The 22,148-nt window shown below is 46.1% G+C and overlaps 1 protein-coding gene across 2 annotated transcripts in view; it reads left to right on the top strand.

The window, feature by feature from the left end:
• Positions 1–22,148, top strand: part of TRAF3IP3 (TRAF3 interacting protein 3) — a 159,773-nt gene that overhangs the window by 10,000 nt on the left and 127,625 nt on the right. The window contains exon 1 of one of the 2 annotated variants that reach the window (XM_073587134.1): positions 6,195–6,319. The exons of the other annotated variant lie outside the window; for it this stretch is intronic. The gene's annotated coding sequence lies outside the window, so the exon portion shown is untranslated. Of the gene's footprint in view, positions 1–6,194; positions 6,320–22,148 lie in introns of those variants that run through there. 2 annotated transcript variants of the gene reach the window in all.

Below are 22,148 nucleotides of genomic sequence, written 5' to 3'. Positions count from 1 at the left end.
TTTAGGCCTGTTAGAGATCATTTTATCTTCAACTTGCTTAACTGTTCACAATAACAGTAATTTTGACCAGGGGTGCCTAAACTTTTACATGCCACTGTAGTTGTTGTTCAATAATAAAAAGAATCCTCTCAAATACAACTTGCCTAATAATAATTATTCAAACAGTGTATAATGCTCCATATATAATGGGCCCCATTTATAATGCTCCAGTGTATAATGGACCCCATTTATAATGCTCCAGTGTATGATGGGCCACATTTATAATGCTCCAGTGTATGATTGGCCCAATTTATAATGTGCAGTTGTATGATTGGCCCCATTTATAATGCGGAGGTGTATGATTGGCCCCATTTATAATGCTCCAGTGTATAATGGGCCCATCTAATGCTCCATATATGATGCTCCAGTGTATAATGGGCCCTATCTATGATGCTCAAGTGTATGATGGGCCCCATATATAATTCTCCAGTGTATAATGCTCCCCATATATTGCTCCAAACATTAAAAAAATGAAATACCTCTGCTCACTGGGCACTGCTCTACTCTAGACTCCTCAGCGTCACCATCTTCCAGCTCTGCACTTGGACTGTTCAGGCAGAGGGCATACAGACGTGACGTCATCGCGCCGAATGTCACTGTCAGGAAACGCGGAAGAGGTCACAGCGGTGGAGCAGGGAGAGGTAAGTATTGCAAGTGCTGGTGCCATGAGCAAGCAGGGGGGCCCACTCGTGGACGATGGCACTGGCACAGGGCCCCTCATAGTATGACGGTGTCTCTGACAGCGAGTGAGACCCCCACCGTCAGAGACACCTGCGTACTGTGAGGGGCCCTGTGCTAGTGCCGTCACCCATGAGTGCCCCCCCCACCTGCTCAGGGCACCGCCACTTGCCAGGGTGCGCCAGGTGCTGACGCTGGCCCAGGGGGGGTACAGCCCAGTTAGGGAGGTGGAAAAACTCATGTTGAGATGTAGGCTGGACATTCAGCAGCTGCAAATGGAGGAATTGGAGAAGTCGGAGGAAGAGGAGGACAAAGCGAGCCATTTTTGCTGGCAACCTATGTGTCATCAGGGGAAGGTGGGACAAAATCCTTTGAAACCCATGCATGGTTCATTTTAATGAAGGTGAGATCACCAACAGTTTGGGTCGACAGTTGGGTCCTTCTTTCTGTCAGGATTGATCCAGCAGCACTGAAGACTCTTTCTGATAGCACACTACCAGCAGGGCAAGCGAGCTCCTGTAAGGCATATTGTGCAAATTCAGGCCAGGTATCCAGTTTACAGGCCCAGTAGACAAAGGGGAATGAACTGTGAGGGAGAACATTGATAGGGAAGGAGAGGTAATTTTTAACCATAGTTGACAACTGCTTTCTCCTGTCTGTTGCAATCGATTCAGTATTAACAGTCGTGTGAGCGGTACTCGAGAAATCAGTCCACAACATGGTCATGAATCCCCTGTCTCCAACGCCAGTTGGCCGGTGTGTGCACCACGAACACCTCTTCCATTTGGCCCAGTATGACTCGTGGTAGAACCTGCACCACTGCTGTGTGCTTGGAATGCCTCTAACAAACAGTTTGCAAGAGTTGCTTGTTCGCCAATATTAGCTGTAGGTTCTTCTGTGGCATGATGTTCTGTAATTTGCCTTTATAGCGTGGATCGAGGATGCTGGCCAACCAGTAGTCATCATCCTTCATAATTTTGGCAATGCGGGGGTCCCTTCTTAGGATCTGCAATACATAATCACACATGTGGGTCAATGTTCCAGGTGTCAATGATGCACTGACAGTGGTGGGTGGAGGAGCACTTTCTGCCAAATCCACATTCCTCCAGTCACGCACAAACCCTGTACCTGACCTTGGCAAGCCAACATTTGCTCTTACCCCCGAGAAGCATCCTCCCCAAAATAATCATCCCCTCATCCTCCTCTTTCACCACCTCGTCCAGGACAGTTCCCTGAGCAGATAATGGCTGACTGTCATCAAGGCTTCCCTCCTCCTCTTCCTCGTCCGCTGCAGATGCCTGATCCTTAATGTACGTCAAAGTTTGCATGAGCAGACGCATAAATGGGATGCTCATGCTTATGATGGTGTTGTCTGTGCTTACTTTACAGAGGTCTTTCAGCTTTGACCACTGCACACCCGACAACTCTATGTCTGCCCTCAAACTGCCTGCCCGTGTATCCTCCCACAAATGCATTACAGCCTGCCTCTGTTTGCACAGCCTCTCAACCATGTGTATGGTGCAGTTCCACCTTGTTGCAACGTCTATGATTAGTCGGTGCTTGGGGAGGGGGAACGATCGCTGCAACCTCTGCATACAACTGGAGTCTACGGGCGAGTGACGGATGTGCGAGCACAGCCTTCGCACCTTATGGAGCAGGGCTGTTAACTCCGGATAATTATTTAGGAAGCACTGTACCACCAGGTTCAATGTGTGAGCCAGGCAAGGTATGTGTGTGAGTTTTGCAAGGGCTATGGCCGCAACAAAATTACGTCCGTTATCACAGACTACCTGGCCTGGCTCAAGATGTAGACTGCCCAGCCATGACTCAGTTTCTCACTGTAAGTAGTAGGCCAGTACCTCCGCGGTGTGTCTGTTGTCGCCCAAAGACATCATCTTTAAAACAGCCTGCTGACGCTTACCACTAGCTGTTCGATAGTGGGACACCGTGTGCAACACTGGCAGCTGCGGATGGAGTGCTCGTGTGACTGCGCTCTGTCGACGAGCTTTCGCTTCTGGAGGAGGATCGAACACCTATAGCCAGCTCTTTCCTATACCGTGGGCTAGGACTGTTCCACCACTGCTGTCCCCTGTGGGGCCTGCATCCACCATATTAACCCAGTGCGCAATGATGGACACGTAATGGCCCTGGCCATGCCTACTGGCCCATGCATCTGTTGTGAGGTGCACCTTTCCACTCAATGATTGTTTTAGTGCATGGACAATGCGGTCTTTCACATGCAGGTGGAAGGCAGGGATGGCTTTTCTAGAAAAGAAGTGCCGACTGGGTAGGTCATAGCGTGGGACAGTGTAGGCCATGAGCTCTCGGAACACTTCGCTTTCAACCAAACGGAAGGGCATCATCTCTAATGAGATCAGTTTGGCAATGTAGGCGTTCAAAGCCAGTGTACGCGGATGAGAGGATGAGTACTTTCTTGTCGTACTCAGAGTGTCTGCTACGGTGAGCTGGACTTAAGAGCTGCATATGGGGGAACTAGCGGTGGACATGACGGACTGAGAGGGGATTGATGATGGTGATGGTTGTGGTGGTAATGGCCTAGATTCAGTCTTTCATTGCAAAAACATTGTGATTCCCTGACTGCTTTGGCCTTGCGACGACACCTCAACATTTCTTGCTGGTGGTGTGCTTACAGTGGGGGAAGCGATGGAGCGTTGCTGGCTACCTTCAGTCAGAGCAGGTGCACATGTGCTACCTAAGGTTTTGTAGTCCGTCCACGCTTGCAAGTGCATGGTGATTAAATGTCTAAGCATGCAAAAAGTATTCAAATTTTGGAGATTTTTCCCTTGGCTAAAGGTCCTTCCGCTCTTCTTACAGATAACCTTTGCCTCATCAATAGGATTTTGGTCAAAACAGTGCCACACTGCACTCTTCCTACTATGGTATAAATTTTCAGGGCTTGCACGCTGTGCTAATTTGACCGTGTGGCCAAACTGTCCTGCAACTCTATTTGTTTTTTTACCACGTTTTTGGACAGCTACGGGCCTGCCAGATAACTGCTACTGCGATGTCGATGCCTGCTGCGGATCCTTCTCCTCTTCTGAGCTATTGCCAGCGGCACCCTCTTCCCCAATGGATGCCAATCCGGGTCAACAACTGGGTCATCCATCACCTCTTCAATTTCATCTGCACCTTCCTCTGTGTCACCGTGTAAGGTGGTATAGTATGCGGGAAGGGGCACCTGAGTTTCATCAGGGTCAGATTCTGGCTCAGTAGACTGTGAGGGCAATGTAGTGCTCTGGGTCAATGTACCAGCAGAATCATGTAGCAGTTGCTGTGCATCAGTGCAGTCCATGTCAGATTCTTCTTGGACTGGGGATTTCAGGATTTGACTTGATAACCCAGGCATGGTATGTGAAAAGAGCTCCATGGAGTAATCTGAAGTGTGGCATGCCGCATCCTTCACTTTTGGTGGGGGTGAAGGACACAAGGAAAGGTGTTCTTCCTGACCAGAAGCCTGCGCTGACGACTCAGTGCTTTTATTTTTTGAAACTTCAGAAGAGGAGGCGATAGAGCTGGAGGCTGTTTTGGCAATGTAAGCCAAAACCTGTTCCTGATGCTCCGACTTTAAAAGCGGTTTACCTACTCCCTGAAAAGGGAGCCTTCCAGGCCTTCTTGAGCCAGACGATGATGCAGGCTCAACACCTTTTGCCTTAGTTGCTATTGTGCTTTTGGCACTACCAGCAGATGCACCACCACCACCATCAGTACCAGCTGGCCCCCCCCACCCACATCCGCGGCCTCTTCCACCATACTTCCTCATGTTTGGGAAAATGTACCAAAAATACCAGCAGATATATGATACTGTATCAGAAGATACCAGGTGTATATAGTGTTGGGGTAATTTTAAATCTCTGCATATATTTCAGGAGTCACACACAGATGCTCTCAGGCTCAGTATGGATTAGACAAGAATATAAAAAGCTGAAAAAGGGTACTGTATCACAAGCGTACAGCTGTATACAGTCTAGGGGTAATTGTAAATCTTCGTATATATTTCCGGAGTAACACACAGACGCTCACAGGCTCAGTATGGATTAGACAAGAATATAAAAGTTGAAAAAGAGTACTGTATCAGAAGATACCAGGTGTATATAGTGTTGTGGTAATTTTAAATCTCCGTATATATTTCAGGAGTCACACACAGATGCTCTCAGGCTCAGTATGGATTAGACAAGAATATAACAAGCTGAAAAAGGGTACTGTATCAGAAGATACCAGGTGTATATATTGTTGGGGTAATTTTAAAGCTCCGTATATATTTCAGGAGTCACACACAGATGCTCTCAGGCTCAGTATAGATTAGACAAGAATATAAAAAGCTGAAAAAGGGTACTGTGTCACAAGCGTACAGCTGTATACAGTCTAGGGGTAATTGTAAATCTCCGTATACATTTCCGGAGTCACACACAGATAGTCAGCATGTATTTGTCCGTGATACCAGCCTGTACACGGTAGTGTATGAGGAGCGTACAGCTCTATACGGTGTGAGAAAAAATGAACAGCAGTGTACACACAGCAATACAGCTAGCAGGCAGCCTATTAACCATCTCTGCTGCTGCACAAAAGAAAATCCTCCCCTGTCACTGGCAGGCAGCCTAATAACCAGCGCTGCTGCACACAACAAAATCCTCCCCTGTCACTGCACACTAACTGTACAGCACAATTGCTATCAGCACAAGCACAGAATCACTTTTCTTTCCTGCCTAACTCTCTCCCTACTGAGAAACAGCTGCAGCAACCTCTCCCTACGCTAAGATTGGCAGAAGTAAAATGGCGGTCGGCGGTCAGGGCTTTTGTAGCCACTGTGATGCCACACAAAGCAAGTCAATCACTGCAATGCCCTTCTCTAAGATGGTGGTGGCTGCTGCCCATGTCATCTCATTGCCCACAGTGTGTGTCCTTGCTCATTGGCTGAGAAAAGGCACCTGCAAGCATTATGGGAAACGCGACTTTGGCGCTCGGATCGACGACCACATGGCCGACATCACGCTATAATCGGGTTTCGCTTGGCAAAACCCGACTTTAGCGAAAGTCAGCGATTTTTGAATCTGACCGACCTGTTTCGCTCAACTCTAGTGACCACCACTCCATAAAATCTTGTAGGACCAGAGGTCGAATAGGTGATGAATACATCCAGTCAGACAACCAAAGTGCAGCTCTACCTTTGTGCGATATGCTACATGATATTCAAAATTATTACTATGTCTATTACAGTTATTACAGTTTCTAGTAAGATCCAAGATCTTACTAGACACTGCCATGTTTCTAGTTTGGGTGCTTATAGACCAGTGATGGACTGGTGCTGATGGGGGAATTATTGGTTTTTCTCATATGGAAATTACTTATTTTTTGTTTGTATAGTTTGTTGGTAAGAAACCACCGAAAGTTCCCACAACTTCTATACTGAAAATTATCAGTACTAGCAGTGCTAAGAAACTTCCAGATAAAATTGGCTAAACACATTCCCATTGCTGTCTGTTGTACAGAGATAACAGGCTCAAAGGACCTTGCTGAGTATCACTGTCACTACTAGTCGTCACAATTTCTTGTAAAGGCTATGCACAAACCTCTCACTATTGGGGTATGTATTTTATAATCATTATGATAATAGAACTTAATTTTATCTGCATTCCTTCCTTTACATTTTTAAGGTATATTTGCAATTTGACAGATGGTTAGTTTTGTCCTGATGTCCTGTGTTGGTAGCAACAGTAGTCTTCTGTTTGAACAGATCAGTTTTAACTTATGCTACAGTAAAAATGAGGACAGAAAAGTGACATGTCTGTATATCACAGTGTTCTCCGAGTCAACATCAAGTGGGGCATGGCTTCTCCTTTTATTGCAGCCTTGTGGCTGATAAAGTTGAAATGAAAGATCGCTGCAAATTATTTTAGGGAACATTTATAAAAAACTGTCCTTTAACATTGTAGAGCAAATGTATAAAAATGACACAGTGGCATCTGTAAAAGCGACGATCAAGTCAAACTTATTCTTAAAGGTTGTTTTTTTTTTTAAATGTAATTGTGATAACCTTAAAAATAACTACATATATTTCAATAACGCCAATGTTAATTAATGCAATAAATTATTAATAAATGATGATATCAATGCAACTGCTTACTTGTATATTGCATAATATACATCTGTAAGACTTGGCCTACGTTGATATGTCGAGATGCTGAAATCTCAGTGTAGTCATGTTGAGGCCCCAGTATTGCATTGCAAAAATGCATGTAATGAAACTCCATGGTTGTCACATCAGAACCTACTGATTGTGTGTCAGAGTCGCAAATGTTTCTAACTATGTTGGATTCTCTAGTCGCAAGTCACCCGTGACTCACTTGCCGTAGACGTCATTGCAAGTCAATGCGACTACAATTTGCATGCGCCTTGTCTGCATTTATGGAAGAGACCTTCTATCCCATGTAATAATCTAATTGCAAGCCTTTGAATTGATTCTAGCTTTTCAATATACTTTTATAATGTGGATCCCAAACTGGATTGCATATTGCCTCACAAGTGATTTATAGAGAGGTAATAATACCTTGACATCACAGGATTTTATCTTTCTATTTATACACCCTAAAATCTAGTCTACTTTTGCAGCTGCTGCCTGACATTGAGTACTGCTGCTCAGCTTACTTGTAACCAGAATATGCAGGTGCTTCTCCTGTTCTGTAGTCCCTAATATATTTCCATTTAAAGGGAACTTGTCATGTAAAAAAACACTATAACCCTGCAGATATAAGGTTAACCTGCAGGTTAACAGCGTTCTAAACCTGCCCGGTGCCCGCACCTGAGGCCAGCTGCTGGGAGGAAATTAACCTTGTTTTTCCCGGGAACCTCAGACTTTCAGTTATAGGTGTTCCAGCGTGGCTTCAGTCACTGCTCAATGTATAGTGAGTGACAGCTGTAACTGCGCTCCCAGCATTGACTGAAGATGCGCTGGCTCTAGTGCTGAGTCAGTGCCCAGACGCGGTTACAGCTGCCTCACCATATGCACTGCTCGGTGACTGAAGATGCATCGGCTCACCCCTATGACTGAACGCCTGAGGTTACAGGGAAGAATAACATTCATTTCCTTCCATCAGCTGGGCTCTCAGTGGGGGTGCTGGGCAGTTTCAGAACGTTATTTATCTGAAGATTAACCCTATATCTGCAAGTTAATAGTGTTCTTTACATAATAGGTTCTTTTTAACCAGTTTTTACCCATCTGCATATAGTTTCCCCTAGTTCCCACTTCTGGAGCTTCAGTACGAGGCTGTTATGTGATACAGTATTAAATCATTTTCCATTGTTCGAATATCTAACATCAACTGTATTACCAACATCTGCATGACAATCTAGTTTTTATTGGTACCCTTATAATTAGTATGTGGAATATAAAGTTATTGATCACTTTTTATTACATTCTTTTAGAGGCAAAAAGATCTTCAAAAAAATTGAATTCTGAATGTATTTTTTTAAACACCTTTCATTGTCAGGTATAATTGTCATGTTATCATTATTCTGTGGGTTGATACAATCCTTGACAATACCAAATTTGTTTAAGTATCTTTTTGATTTACTTCTTTTGCACAAATAAATCCCTTTAAAAAACAAACAAGAACAAAATAGTTTTCCATACTTAAAATACTGTTGGTCAGGTGACCAGTCACACGGCCACTAGAGGACGCTATGGCTGCCTCTGTTCTGTACACACAGCTCAGCAAGCACAGTCTATATGAAAATTGAAATGGTCAGGGCTGGTTTTAGACAAATTGTGACTCTGGGCCTACTTATGGTGTCTACTTTTGGTATGCCAAAATTACTGTAGCAGATGTTGAGTGAGGACACCTGACGTCGAAGCGGTCCCTGTAGCGAGTTCAGGACTACATTGCTGTCGCTGTCACTGTTTTTGACACATCCTGATGCTGAACGGTGGCTGTTAGGGTACAGTATAGCAGTGTGCAGCTCAGGCAGGAGAAGGATTGGCAGACGTGCGCTCCTCAACTCTGCTGCAGCGCCATACCTCACAACTTTGAAAGATAGGAAAGGGTTGTGACGACTCCTGGAGTAGACCCTCTGCGCCGTGATACCAACCCACCCTGAGCAAGCTCACCTAGTGAGGACCACCCCCTATACAGGGAGCATCAGGGGCAGACCCGGGGGGGTAAAGTACCACGACTGCTGGAACCAAGTGTCCGGCTCACAGAGGACGTGAGAGAGCGTGTCTAGCAAGGTGCAGGTGAGGACACACAGGATACAGGAGTGTACAAAGCGTGGACACGGGCATGCAGGGTACGGGATAGTGCAGGGGGTGTACACGGGGGCATGCTGGGTACAGGAGTGCGTATAGCGTGCACTGACAAGCACGCCCGGGTACGAGGCAAAACAGTGCGTGCAAGGAAGCACACCTGGGTACAAGTTAAAGCAGAGCGCGTGCTGGGAAGCACGCTTGGGTATAAGGCAAAGCAGAGCGCGTCCTGGGAAGCATGCCTGGGTGCAAAGCAAAGTGGAGCACGTGCTGGGAAGCACACCTGGGTACAAGGCAAAGCAGAGCTCGTGTTAGGAGGCATGCCTGGGTACAATGCAAAGAGCACCTGGGTACAAGGAAAAGCAGAGCACCTACTGGGGAGAACGCCAGGGCACAAGGTATGGAACCTGAGTACAGAGAGCAACCAAGCAGGGAACAAGCAGGTCTAGCAAGGGAGCCAGAACGATAATCAGGTGCCGCCTACAGGAAGAGGCAGCCTGATATAGGACATGTGTGCCGAGACTTCCGGGTCAGGTCCTCCTGGACCATAGAGACGTCAGATGGTGCGGCCGCGGTCAGGCTATGGGGAAGCGCATGCGCGCTCGACAAAGTCATGGAGTCGAGTGAACAACCACAGAGTCAAGCGTGGGAGGTGTCGGTGCGCACTCGATGGGACCCCCGGACCGGCCGTGATACGGAAGTGATGACGTCGGGTGCTGAGCCCCAGCGGTGAGAGCGGCATGACAAAGGTATCATGTATAATAGTATGCTTAGCACGTCGGCATACTCGACCAGTCATTTATATGTGCCCATATAGAAATAATGCCCCTAGAGAAATGCATTAGTTTTGCAACACAGTAGGTGTACAACTCTCATGGTCATCACACAATATGATGCCACAACAGTTTCCTCACGCACAGCTAGTATAGTGCTCATAATCACCCCCTTCTCCCCACACAGTATATTGCAAGTTTGGTATTGCCATAATTATATCGACCTGGAAAATGATCTGCACAAGGATCTTTGGAAAAACAAAACCCCGAACCAGGTTATATTCTCATGGCAGCCACTGAGTTTCCCATGACGACGATGCTTCAGGCAAATACCGGTAATTATTTACCTGAGGTGATTTCGCCAGCGGCTTTGCCATCGTTCTTGTGGGGTAACCAGCAGCTTTCATTCTATACTCTCAGTGCTGGGAAGTCACCCGAAGAATGAACGTCACTTTTAATTGTTTCAAGGTTTCTGAACCTTGAAATGGCTAAAAGAAGCAACGTAACTCTACTGTGAGACGACCATAGATTCTCTCATCCGAGACAATTGGAATGATTATGCAAATGACACTCTGATCAAACTCTTGTCAGAGTTTGATTTGTGTTAGTATTAGTATGCCCTTATTCTTCCGGATTAGAGAACTGTAGCACTCTGTGACTATCAGATGGAGAACAAAATTTCTCCATCTTCTCCATTGTATGAGTCCACATGAATTGGACTGCACTCAAATGTCAGTCCAATATTTTCCATGCACCCATAGACTTCAATGGGTAAGTGGTATCCAATTTCTAAATGAAATTCCAGTAAGCTGTGATTTTTTTCTCCGGCAGATTCTGTTCAGGAAAAAATCGTGCATCAGCACTGCCCTAAGGATTAACATTAGTCCTAGTGCTATCCAATAAAAAGTTGGATAGCACTTGTCCGATTTATATGCTGGTGGGAGCGAACCCTAAGATGGAATATATCCACAGCAGTGATGAGCGAGCGTGCTTGCCACTGCCCGATACTTGATCGAGTATCAGGGTGCTCGGGTACACTCGTTTCTCTATCGAGTATCTCGTGTGCTCCAGCGACATGCTCGGATTCCTACCTCGCAGCCAATAAACATACGGGGATTTCCTACCATACACGGTTGTGTCATAGGCTTGTTGGCTACTGGCATTACTGTGATTGGATGGCCACATCATGTTATCAGAGCTTATAGAAGACCCGTGATGCAATACTTGGTGCACGCTCCTCTGGAAGCAGTTCAGGGAGAGTTGATCTAGGAGGGAGACCTTTGATTAGAGCAGGTATATAGGCAGTGTTTAATTGATATTGCAGTACTTGTATATCACTGCTGCATCTTTAAAACAAAAGTTGTCTTTTCTCTAATAAAAGTATTGTTACCTACATTCAGTGTAGGGATAGCTGGTGGAGGATCGATAGTTTTTGGATTAGAGTCATATAGGAAGGGTTTGTTGTCCTACAGTCCTTCTATAGGGATACTGCTGCTGCACAAAAAACAAAAGTCCTTTTCAGGGCTTCATATTTTCTTTTCTCTATTGTGGTGGTGTAGTGACCACTGTGTCCGCTAGGGGGTGCTGTGTGGATGTCCCAGGACGAACGGATAGCCTTGTCCAGAGTGGTAACAGGAGCAGGGTGCTAAAGGATTGTTATGTATCTCAAGGTGGGTAGCCTTGGGATGGAGGCTTGCTTATGTGCTGATCAGCAGAGCTAATCTTTCGATCCAATGTGTCGGGGAAGTCTCCAGGTAGCTGGTGAGATGGGCTGGACCAGTTACCTACAAACCCACCCAGAGGGTGTGTTTGAGAACGCTATTGTAAAGTGTGTATGAGTGGTTGAAGGACCTGTGATGAGGTCATAGCCATGTGACCCGGTGGGCATGGCTACGGACCATATAAGGTGGCCAGGGTACGTCACATGGAGTAAATGCTGGGACCTGGTTGGCCCGTTGTGGAAGGTCCCGTTGGGAGATGAGGCTTCCTTTCCTGACAGCAAGTGAATGCTGTGTTTAATGGCTGCACGTGCCTGATAGTTCCCTGGAGAGAATGGACGTCTGCAGCATGGTGAAGCAGCCATGAGGTAAACCCAGAGAGGGGATATAACTGTGAGGCTAAGAGAGCCTGGGTGCTGGACATGGCACAACCTGTGTGACCACAGGGATGACAGAGTGAAGCTCTGTCATGGATGCTATGCTGTTAATATGAACTTTATGTTGCTGGTCATCGTTTATGATGCCTATATAAACCGCATGGACTGTGATTGTTTTCTGGAAAACCCGTGCCGGATGTGGTTATTTGGCTGCCAAGCGAGTATCCCCTACCCGAATGACAGAGCTACGTTACAATTGGTGGAGAATGCTATGGGCAATGTTGTAGCCTTGTTGCTAGGAGCAACGGAAGAGGACTGCAAATTCGGTTGCTAAGGGCAACGGTTTCCAAAACACATGGTGCAGTGCTGGCAACGCTGAGCCAGGAGGGCTGACGTTTGTGAAAGCCAAGTGATATACTGACAACAGGTCAGTGGAAGAGACTTATAGGGCACCTCTGCGGTAGAGGGATCCGAGAACCTGCACAGCCAGCAGGTGACGTCGTGAAAACCGTGTAATATGCTGACCGGGGTCAGAGAAAGAGACTGTTGATTGCTATAGGGTGCTTCTGAGGATATGAGGTACCCAAGGACCTGTGTGGCCGGCACAGGTAAAGGACAGGTGTTCGTGTTGCACTGACCTGGGTCAGTGGAAAAGACTGTACCTGGAGGGTTCAGTGAGCAAGGTCCTGGAGGGTCAATGTTGGGAGGTTCTGGGAGAAGAATCGGATCCCTGGAGCACGTGGTATGACCTTGGACCTGGTGAGGCGTGAGTGTTGGGCAGTCTCAGGAGGAGATGGATGTCCTGAAGAGCACCCACTGAGCCCCTGAACCTGGTGAGGCCAGTGTGTTGGGAAACCCTGGGAGGAGGGTCGGCTCCCTGAATAGCACCCGGTGCGCCCTGTGTGTTGGACGGTCTCAGGTGGAGACGGGGCATCCTGAATAGCACACAGACAGGACACGTGAGTTTTGTGTGGTGTTTTTTTTTCTTTTCTCTCTAAAATCAGCTTGCTGTGGCTCAGGAGAGTCAAGAAGGTGACAAGCGGCTTGCTGTAACTCGGCGGGGTTACGAAAGTGACAAGCGGCTTGCTGTAACTCGGCGGGGTTACGTAGGGGACAAGCGACTTCCTGTAACTCGGCGGGGTTACGAAGGTGAAACCAGCAGCTGTGTGTGAACGGCAGCCCGTGGTGTCGGTGATCAATGACAGCAGGAGCTGTGGTGGTGCCAGCAAGGACGGGTGTGGTATCGTAAAAGAGACATAAACTGTGTTGTGTGAACTGCTGTCTAAGGAGACCGGTAAAATGGACATGGGGAAATCCCGAAAGGGGGTGGTGGCCCAAATCGGGGTGGTAACCCAAAAGGGGGTGGAGTGCCAGAAGGGGGCGGTGACCCAAACTGGGGTGGTAACCTAAAAAGGGGTGGAGTCCCAGAGGGAGGCTGTGGCCCAAATTGGGATAGTGATCCAGAAAGGGACCGAGTTTGCAAAAGGGGCAGCACTGGGTACCTCAGTGGACATGTCTGGGGAACCGCAGTGTGTGTGTATGTCTTTTGAGGAGTGCGACATGTATTTTCCAGATAACGACGGGCCACAGGTGTGTACTGTGATGCTGCACTGGGAAGGAATCTCTGGTAGACTGGACTCAAAGAGTCAGGTGACCCTGACAGGAACTCCGCTCGTTTTATCTCTGACTGAGAAAAACGTCAGTTCGCTGCGACCATGGAGTCATTGTAAACTATACGGTGGACAGAGTCATGATGGAAATGACAAAGGGGGTTAACTGTCATGGTGGTAGTATGTCACCAAACTTAGTGCATCCCTTTGAGAGGGGCCGGGACTTTGTCTTGTTTGATGATATATGGCAGGAGGATGGAGACATTCCTACTGTTGGGTTATCAGATGTGATGGTGACGCCTGCTAAGCTGGACAGGTCAGTTGTAAAAGTGACCGGAAGAAGGGGTACATCTGCCCAACTTACGGACCTGACGTCTCGTGACATGACGGATGGTGGGCTGGGAGATGAGACGACTGAAGTGGACACACAGTCAGAGGGTAACTGGAGGGTTCTCTTGGATGATCGGCGTGGCTCAGACTCTAGGGGTGACTGTGGCTCTGAGAGAGAGAGAGGGAGCACAGACTAGATGAGCTAGAGAAAGAAGTCTTCGAGCCCAAAGGTCACCTGGCATCGTGGCAAGGTCTGAATAAGTCCCTCAGAGAAGAGGTAGGAGTACTCACAGAAACTGTAAGACGTCTTCTGCGGGAGAAGAAGTAGGACAAAGACTTACAGCGGCCAGGCCTGAGTGATGAACAGAGTGAAGACAAGAAGAATGGAGAGTATGGAAGCAGAGATGATCCATATGAAAGAGAAGCTTGCTGCTGCAGAGCATGCTAAAAGGCAAGCACAGCAGGAAAGAGATGAACTGGCAGATGTGATTGGCAACAACAGTGGTAAAGATGCTCTGGCTTTGGAAGAAAAGAGGCGGTTAGAGTCTCGCATTGTTCAGCTTGAAGAAGTGGAGGAAGAACACGGCAACGTTGAATTAGCCAATGACAGGCCGAGAAAGGCCACACTTCAGGTTGACCAGATGAATGCTGATCTGAAGACAGAACATAGTAATGCTCAGAAGAATGAGAGTGCCCGTCAACAATTAGTTCGTCAGAATAAGGAGTTAGAAGCAAAGGTTGCTCTACTGGAGGAACAGCTTGATGCGGAAATTAAAGTGCGACAATCTGCAAGCAAACAAGTAAGTCATACGGAGAAAAAACTGAAGGTTGTACTAAGGCAAATGGATGATGAAAGGCGTAGTTCTGAGCAGTACACAGACCTGGCAAAGGGAAATAATGTGCGTCTGAAACAGCTAAAACACCAGGTGGAAGAAGCAGAGAAAGAGGCTCAATGTGACAATACGTTGCACTGTAGATTACAGTGTGAACTGGAGGATGTTACAGAGACAGCAGGTGCAATGAACCGTGAGGTTAATGCATTGAAAAGCAAACTTAGACGTGGTGGGGTACCATTTGTTACAAGACGCTTAGATAGAGAAAGGATGGTGACTGAACAGTGTCTGACAACGCAGACAGACAGTGACTGGAGGGTCAAAGACAACGACTGATATTCTGACCGCTGGGGGCGGGGGAGGCCTAACGTAGGGATGAGGCCGTATGACAGATGGAGATGGTTCTCTCGACCTGTGGGGCAGGGTGTAATGAGTGCCCGGTCTCAAGATCCTGGTGTAATGTTGTGTGTTCAGCCCCACAAGTTTGAACAGAGGGGGAAGGTGTGTGGTGTAGTGACCACTGTGTCCGCTAGGGGGCGCTGTGTGGGTGTCCCAGGACGAACGGATAGTTTGTCCAGAGTGGTAACAGGAGCAGGGTGCTAAAGGATCACTATGTATCTCAAGGTGGGTAGCCTTGGGATGGAGGCTTGCTTATGTGCTGATCAGCAGAGCTGATCTTTTGTTCCAATGTGTCAGGGAGAAGTCTCCAGGTAGCTTGTGAGATGTGCGGGACCAGTTACCTACAAACCCACCCAGAGGGTGTGTTTGAGAATGCTATTGTAAAGTGTGTATGAGTGGTTGAAGGACCTATGATGAGGTCATAGCCATGTGACCCGGTGGGCGTGGCTACGGACCATATAAGGTGGCCAAGGTAGGTCACATGTAGTGAATGCTGGGACCTGGTTGGTCCGTTGTGGAAGGTCCCGCTGGGAGATGGGGCTTCCTTTCCTGACAGCAAGTGAACGCTGTGTTTAATGGCTGCACGTGCCTGATAGTTCCCTGGAGGGAATGGACGTCTGCAGCGTGGTGAAGCAGCCATGAGGTAAACCCAGAGAGGGGATATAACTGTGAGGCTAAGAGAGCCTGGGTGCTGGACATGGCACAACCTGTGTGACCACAGGGATGACAGAGTGAAGCTCTGTCATGGACGCTATGCTGTTAATATGAACTTTATGTTGCTGGTCATGGTTTATGATGCCTAAATAAACCGCATGGACTGTGATTGTTTTCTGGAAAACCCGTGCCGAATGTGGTTATTTGGCTGCCAAGCGAGTATCCCCTACCCGAATGACAGCGCTACCTTACACTATTAATACCAGAAAGTTTTGCGACATATATTGTATACCTAATTTAAAATGTGCAAATCATGCTGTAAGGGATGGGAAAGTGGAAGTCCTGTTGCTGGTGCACCGTAGGCCAGGTGAAACTGTGCCTGCTGCGGGAGCACAACAAACACACTCATCCACAAAATCTTGTCCCACTTTGGAGGGGGGGAGCGGGACACCACTTTTGAATCCAGAATTTTGAGAACAAGTGGTTGGTTAGATGGCAGATAATGCTTCCAGTATATTTTCCAGCACCACCCTGTGTTCCACGCGGTCCAGTCTCACTGGCAAAGAGTCTGGGCCACATATCCTCACTCTGATCCACCATGATGAGTCCCAAGGAGACAAATGATCCCACATTTGGACACTCTGAGATTCTCCTTACATTTCCTTTTATTGATTCTCAACCTGCATGTTTCAAGAGGAGATTGTGTGTAGTGATGCCCAAATATTTAAGCAGCCACAGTCAGAATAAGATGACGTTGGGGAATGCAATTAGTGTCTCAAGAGATGATGATGAGATACAGTGTATAAGGCCCTCCTTTATGTCTAATACAGGGTGTATCAGAGTCCCTCTTTCTTCTAATTTTTGGCAGTTCTTGCATTGTCCGCATAGGCTTTGTGAGTTTGAGTCTCATTCATAAATTAAACAGGATGTCTCTGACCATGTCACATACCCCAGATGCCCAGATAACATAGTAAAATTTTAAAATTACATTTAGGGTATGTTCACACTGGGCATTTTTGCAGCATTTTTTTTCTGCAGCAAAACCTGATTCTTGGCAGGAAAGAAGTTGTGCAAAAACGCATGTTTTAGTGCATTTTTGGTGCGTTTTTGTTGGCGGTTTTGGTGTGTTTTTTTCCATGTGCACAAAGGCGGAGGTAGCGGTCCTGCTGCTGGGTTGTTGTCCTCCTATGGCCCCCTCCACGTCTCCTGGTGTACTGGCCTGTCTCCTGGTAGCGCCTCCAGCCTCTGGACACTACGCTGACAGACAGCAAACCTTTTTGCCACAGCCTGCATTGATATGCCATCCTGGATGACCTGCACTACCTGAGCCACTTGTGTGAGTTGTAGAGTCCGTCTCATGCTACCATGAGTGTGAAAGCAAAACCAACATTCAAAAGTGACCAAAACATCAGCCAGAAAGCATTGGAACTGAGATGTGGTCTGTGGTCCCCACCTGCAGAACCACTCCTTTATTGAGTGTGTCTTGATAATTGCCATTAATTTCCATGTGTTGTCTATTCCATTTGCACAACAGCATGTGATATTGATTGTCAAACAGTGTTGCTTCCTCAGTTTTTGAGCAGTGTATATATATATATATATATATATATATATATATATATATACAGCTCTTTCAAGAATTAAGAGACCACTACACAGTTTTATAAAAATCAGCTTCTCTACATGTCTGACAGCCATTTCATTCCAGTGTCAGTTGAATTGCAACCAGAGTACACCTCATTCTACTTAACGTGCTTCTGATTAGGTGATCACCTGAACCAAATCTTATTAAACAAAAGAAAGTATAAAAAAAACCCTGCTGTGGTGTTCGCAATCCTCTTGCAATACGACAAGCTGGATGGCAAAACAAGTGCTAGTAATATCCTAAAAGTAATATGAATGAAAAAATAACTTTTAACCATGTCAAAGGAGCTGAAAAGAAAAGTCTGGAGTGAGGAAAAGAAGGGCTCAATTCTGGCTTTACTAGCAGAGGGATACAGTGAGCGTCAGGTTGCCTTTATCCTTAAAATTTCTAAGACGACAGTCCTTTACAACAATGTCAAGAAGCAGACATTGGGGACAACAAAGCTACAGACCGGCAGAGGGCGAAAACGACACTCCATTGACTGGCATGACCTTCATCTTATTCGAATGTCACTCAGCAATGGCAGGATAACATCAAGTGACCTCCTTAAGGAATGGCAAATGGCAGCTGGGGTGAAGTGCACAGCAAGAACAATTCGTAATTGGCTCCTAGAGGCAGGGCTCAAGTCATGTAAAGCTAGAAAAAAACCTTTCATCAATGAGAATCAAAGGAGAGCCAGGCTGAAGTTTGCCAAAGACCATAACCTCTGGAATGTAATCAAGAGGAAAATGGATAGTAACAAGCCATCAAATAAAGAAGAACTGCTAAAATTTTTGCACCAGGAGTGGCATAAGGTCATCCAAAAGCAAAGTAAAAGATTGGTGGAAGACATGCCAAGACACATGAAAGCTGTGATTAACCCCTTCCTGACATCCGACGTACTATCCCGTCCATGGGACCCGGGCCCCTATGCCCATGGACGGGATAGTACGTCTACCGCGATCAGCGGCGCCCACGTGGTGAGCGCCACTGATCGCGGCCGGGTGTCAGCTGATTATCACAGCTGCCACCCGGCACAATGTGTCAGGGGCAGTCACGGACCGCCCCCGACACGTTAACCCCTTGCACACCGTGATCAAACATGATCGTGGTGTACTGGAGGTTAAAGGGAAGCATCGGCAGGGAGGGGGCTCCCTCCGTGCTTCCCTGAGCCCCCCACGGCAGCGCAATGTGCAGCGCTGCTGCCGGGGGCTCCTTTCCTGCAGGCCCCCGAATCCAAGATGGCGACGGGGGCCTTCGGGGGCCTGCAGGAAGCTGGCTTCCTTAGTGCCTGCAAAGCGCAGGCATGAGGAAGCCTTGTGCACTGCCTGTGACAGATTGCTGATCTGTCACAGTGATCTGTGATGTGACAGATCAGCGATCTGTCACAGAACAGTGATGTCCCACCTGGGACTATTTAATAAAGTAAAAAAAAAATAAAAATAAAGTGTTAAAATAATTTAAAAAAAATCGCCAAATAAATTACAAAAAAAAAAAAATATTCCCCCAAATAAATCCATTTTTGAAAAAAAAAAAAAAACAATAAAAGTACACATATTAGGTATCGCCGCGTCCGTAACGACCCGCCCTATAAAACTGTCCCAATAGTTAACCCCTTTAGCGAACCCCTTAAAAAATAAAAATAAAAAACGAAGCAAAAAATAATGATTTATTATCATACCGCCAAACAAAAAGTGTAATAACGCACGATCAAAAAGACGCATATAAATATCCATGGTACCGCTGAAAACATCATCTTGTCCCGCAAAAAACGAGCTGCGACACGGCATCATCAGCGAAAAAATAAAAAAGTTATAGCTCGCAGAATAAAGCGATGCAAAAATAATTATTTTTTATATAAAATAGTTTTCATTGCATAAAACCGACAAAACATAAAAAAACGACCTAAATGAGGTATCGCTGTAACCGTACTGACCCGAAGAATAAAACCACTTTATCAATTTTACCGCACGCGGAACAGTGTAAACGCACCCCACCCCCAAAAGAAATTCATGAAACGCTGGTTTTTGTTCATTCTGCGTCCCAAAAATCGGAATAAAAAGCGATCAAAAAATGTCACGTGCCCGAAAATGGTACTAATAAAAACATCAACTCGTCCCGCAAAAAATAAGACCTCACATGACTCGGTGGATCAAAATACGGAAAAATTATAGCTCTCAATATGTGGTGATGCAAAAACTATTTTTACAATAAAAAGCGTCTTTTAGCGTGCGACAGCCGCCAAACATAAAAACTGCCATAAATAGTAAATCAAACCCCCCGTTATCACCCCCTTAGTTAGGGAAAAATAATAAAATGAAAAAAATGTATTTATTTCCATTTTTCCATTACGGTTAGGGTTAGGGTTAGGGTAGGGTTAGGGTTAGGGCTAGGGTTAGGGCTAGGGTTGAGATTAGGGTTAGGGGTGTGTTGGGGTTCGGGTTAGAGTTAGAATTGGGGGTTTCCACTGTTTGGGCACATCAGGGGCTCTCCAAATGCAACATGGCGTCTGATTTCAATTCCAGCCAATTCTGAGTTGAAAAAGTCAAATGGTGCTCCTTCCCTTCCAAGCTCTGACATGCGCCCAAACAGTGTTTTACCCCCACATGTAGGGTATCAGCCTACTCAGGACAAATTGCAAAACAATTTTTGGGGTCCAATTTCTCCTGTTACCCTTAGGAAAATAAAAAATATCATTTTTGTGGAAAAAAATGATTTTTTTATTTTCACGTCCGAGCGTTATAAAATTCTGTGAAGCACTTGGGGGTTCAAAGTGCTCACCACACATCTAGATAAGTTCCGTGGGGGGTCTAGTGTCCAAAATAGGGTCACTTGTGGGGCGTTTCAATAGTTTAGGTACATCAGGGGCTCTCCAAACGCACATGACACCCGCAGAACATTCCCTCAAAGTCTGCATTCCAAAACGTCACTACTTCCCTTCCGAGCCCCGACGTGTGTCCATACAGTAGTTTTCTCCCACATATGGGGCGTCAGCATACTCAGGACAAATTGGACAACAACTTTTGGGGTTCAATTTCTCCTGTTACCCTTGGGAAAATAAAAAAATTGGGGACTAATTGATCATGTTTGTGGAAAAAATACGATTTTTTTATTTTCATGCCCGGGCATTATAAACTTCTGTGAAGCCCTTGGGGGTTCAAAGTGCTCACATCACATCTAGATAAGTTCCTTAGGGGGTCTAGTTTTCAAATGGGGTCATTTGTGGGGGGGTTTCCACTGTTTAGGTACATTAGGGGCTCTCCAAAGGCAACATGACACCCGCAGACCATTCCATCAAAGTCTGCATTCCAAAACGTCACAACTTCCCTTCCGAGCCCCGACGTGTGCCCATACAGTAGTTTTCTCCCACATATGGGGTGTCAGCATACTCAGGACAAATTGGACAACAACTTTTGGGGTCCAATTTCTCCTGGTACCCTTGGGAAAATAAAAAAATGGTGACTAAAAGATCATGTTTGTGGAAAAAATACGAATTTTTTATTTTCACGCCCGGGCGTTATAAACTTCTGTGAAGCACTGGGGGGTTCAAAGTTCTCACCACACATCTAGATAAGTTCCTTGGAGGGTCTAGTTTACAAAATGGTGTCATTTGTGGGGGGTTTCCACTGTTTAGGTACATCAGGGGGTTTCCAATCGCGACATGGTGTCCGATCTCAATTCCAGCCAAAAACGTCAAATGGCGCTGCTTCCCTTCCGAGCTCTGCCATGCGCCCAAATAGTGGTTTACCCCCACATGTGGGGTATCAGCGTACTCAGGACAAATTGCACAATAACTTTTAGGGTCCTGTTACCCTTGGAAAAATAAGAATTGAGGGTGAAAAGATCATTTTTTTGGAAAAAATATGATTTTTTAATTGTACGGCTTTATGTTATATACTTCTGTGAAGCCCTTGGGGGTTCAAAGTTCTCACCACACATCTAGATAAGTTCCTTAGGGGGTCTAGTTTCCAAAATGGTGTCATTTGTTGGGGGTTTCCACTGTTTTGGTACATCAGGGGTTTTCCAATCGCGACATGGTGTCTGATCTCAATTCCAGCCAAAAACGTCAAATGGCGCTGCTTCCCTTCCGAGCTCTGCCATGCGCCCAAATAGTGGATTACCCCCACATGTGGGGTATCAGCGTACTCAGGACAAATTGCACAATAACTTTTAGGGTCCTGTTACCCTTGTAAAAATAAGAATTGAGGGTGAAAAGATCATTTTTATGGAAAAAATATGATTTTTTAATTGTACTGCTGTACGTTATAAACTTCTGTAAAGCCCTTGTGGGTTCAAAGTTCTCACCACATATCTAGATAAGTTCCTTGGGGGGTCTAGTTTCCAAAATGGGGTCACTTGTAGGGGGTTTCCACTGTTTAGGTACATCAGGGACTCTCCAAACGTGACATGGCGTCCGATCTGAATTCCAGACAATTTTGCATTGAAAAAGTCAAACGGCGCTCCTTCCATTCTGAGCTCTGCCATGCGCCGAAACAGTCGTTCCCCCCCACATATTAGGTATCAGCGTACTCAGGACAAATTGCACAATAACTTTTGCAGTCCAATTTCTCCTGTTACCCTTGGTAAAATAAAAAAAATTGAACCTGAAGTACTTTTTTTGTGAAAAAAAGTTAGATGTTCATTTTTTTTTAAATATTCAAAAAAATTCCTGTGACGCACCTAAAGGGTTAATAAACCTCTTGAATGTGGTTTTGAGCACCTTAAGGGGTGCAGTTTTTAGAATGGTGTCAATTTTGGGTATTTTCTATCATATAGACCCCTCAAAGTGGCTTCAAATGTGATGTGATCCGTAAAAATAAAATGGTGTTGTAAAAATGAGAAATCGCTGGTCAACT

This window comes from Dendrobates tinctorius, unplaced genomic scaffold, assembly GCF_039654945.1.
Source record: "Dendrobates tinctorius isolate UK_male_01 unplaced genomic scaffold, ASM3965494v1 ptg000098l, whole genome shotgun sequence".
Classification (NCBI taxonomy): Eukaryota; Metazoa; Chordata; class Amphibia; order Anura; family Dendrobatidae; genus Dendrobates; species Dendrobates tinctorius.
Note: the sequence above shows the minus strand (reverse complement) of the source record. Positions and strands in the feature narration are given on the sequence as shown.